This window comes from Hyaena hyaena, unplaced genomic scaffold (assembly GCF_003009895.1).
Source record: "Hyaena hyaena isolate Hyena2069 unplaced genomic scaffold, ASM300989v1 scaffold_1411, whole genome shotgun sequence".
Taxonomy (NCBI): domain Eukaryota; kingdom Metazoa; phylum Chordata; class Mammalia; order Carnivora; family Hyaenidae; genus Hyaena; species Hyaena hyaena.
The window spans coordinates 129,559-132,146 of NW_024082043.1; positions in this window are offsets into that span (position 1 = coordinate 129,559).

Below are 2,588 nucleotides of genomic sequence, written 5' to 3' on the forward strand. Positions count from 1 at the left end.
GTCGTCTTCTTCTTCTTCTTCTTCTTCTTCTTCGTCGTCTTCTTCTTTTTTAACATTTACTTATTTTTGAGAGACAGAGAGATGGAGCATGAGCAGGGGAGGGCAAGAGAGAGGGAGACACCGAATCTGAAGCAGGCGCCAGGCTCCAAGCTGTCAGCCCAGAGCCTGACGTGGGGCTTGAATTCAAGAACCGAGATCATAACCCGAGAGGAAGTCAGCCGTTTGATGGACTGAGCCACCCAGGCGCCCCAAGATCACTCTCTTCTTAATCCTCTTCAATCCTATCTGACTAGGACCCACTCTTATGATGTCATTTAACCTTAATTGCCTCCTAAAAGCCCTATGTCCAAATATAGTCACCTTAGGGGGTAGGACTTCAATATATGCACCTGGGAGGGACACATTCAGTGCATAACAGTCTCCAAAGGGATGTGGAGCTGTACCCTGGGTGTTACAAAACAAGATGCAAGAAATACCCAGAGGTAGTTTATCCAACCCCCAGTTCATCACAACTTTCCACTCCCAATTTAGCCTCTAGTAATTCAGTACACCAGGTCAGGTGACACTAACACCCACTTCCAAATCCTACCTTCTCAAGAGCCAAGTAATTCCAAGTTTTAAAGTTTAAAAATAGGATAATAACTCTTTATAAAATCCAACCCACACTGTTTTGGATTTTCTGGAGATTTCAAGATGTGAATTTCAGGGTCTTTCTGTTTCACATTGAGGGGCACAGCTGGAAGGGGCTGGGAGGCCCATATCTTGCAGTGGTGATAAAAATACCACCTTCCAAGTGTTAGCTAGACCCTGCTTTGCTAGTACAAAGGCAGTGGGGAGACAAACCTTAAGGATGCACCTAGTTCTGGGCGGCCCGAGTAATAAAATGTCAGTGTCTCAAAAGGGTGGGCAAGCAGACTAATTTGTGATCAGGCAGCTGAAGTTCAACCACCAGGCTTCCCTGGGAGAAGGAATCCACTGTGTGCAGATTCCTCATGAAACGCGTACTGGCACTCTATTTCTGCCTTCGAGAACTGAGTCCAGTGCCAAGGAGGATCCAGACATTCCTGCATTTTTACTCTTCCCTGCTGTCATCTCTCAATGATTATTGATATTTCAGAAAAGGGAGACATTTCTGCAATTCTCATTTTCATTAAAAGCACATTTTACAAATATTTTGTCCTCTTAAATTTTTTCTTATTTATCTTTTTGTTTGTTTTTAAAACCTCCCTCTTGTAATTTGTTTGGCTATTGTTAGATTTTGGTTGACTTATTTATTTATCTTTGCTCCAGAGGAAATCGCGTGTCACGGTAGTGTTTTTCTGTTGTGTTCTGGTGAAAATTCTCCTTTCTCTGGTTCTCTCTCAGACGTTTTCCCTCCTTGCTGCTCTGCATGAACACTAACAGTAGGAACCCAGCATGAAGGTCTTACCCTAGCAACTTTCTGCTGTTGCTTTGAAAAATATAAAAGCGTATTATAAAGAAGCAGGAGGTAAATCTGTCTTTCCCTTTGTGAAAAGTGACAGGGAGATTATTTTGTCTAGATTGGAGGCAGCTGTAATTCTCCAGTAGTGATGAGTTAGGGCTTATTTCAGTTCACACTGGGTCCATCACAGAGAAAATGGAGGTGATGTTTCCCAAGCATACAATACTTAAAAGTTCACCGCACAAAAATTTGTATAAAATTGACATTAAAATACTATCTCATAGTCAGAAACATGCATCTGAAGTTAAAAATACCAAAACTTGTATTCTGCTCAAGTTTTATACTTGATAAGATTATTTGAGACCCATAAATGAGCTACTAATGTTAAATTCACTGATATTGTATGAAAATGGATGTATCATGCATTTTCTATTGTTATACTGCTGATTGAGCAAGATTCTGAGAGGCAGTTTCTTTATACTCAAGACCTCCCATGGACATCACATATCCTTACATGTGACAATTATCTCTGCCAGGAAACTCTTCTTCATTAACTTAAAATCCTCATGAAATAACGTTGGTCCATTTTGTTTTATTTCCAACTTCTATTCCAATGGAAAAAAGTATCATGAAGAAAAGTATCTATTTTCCTACATTCCAGACTAAACCAGAAATCCTTTTACATCGTCACCCTGGAAGATCTATAACACAACCCTATCCTTCAATCGTCTTTTTGTCTCTGCTGACCTACTTTCCAAACACTTTTAAAGTAGTAATTTCAGACTTGTATGTAGTTCCAGTTTTTCCTCTGTGAAGTCGTAAACTCCTTGAAGACAAGGACCATGTCTTATATGTTTTGGCATCCTTATGGTGCCCAAGGAAGTGGTTTAAATCTAGTAGTAATAAATTAATGTTGAGTGAATGTGTTTAATTTAACACATACTTATATAGAGCTCACTTGACTGGAAACTGTTCTGTGTGGTTTATAAATATTAACTCTATTAAATCTTTTAACAACCTGGTGGCATTAGTGTTATTTTTATCCCCATGTCACAAATAAGGAAATCAAGGGACACAGAGGTTAAGAAATCAGCCAAAGGTCACGTAGGTAATAAATATCTGAGCCAAGGGACCCCTGGGTGGCTCAGTTGGTTAAGCATCTGGC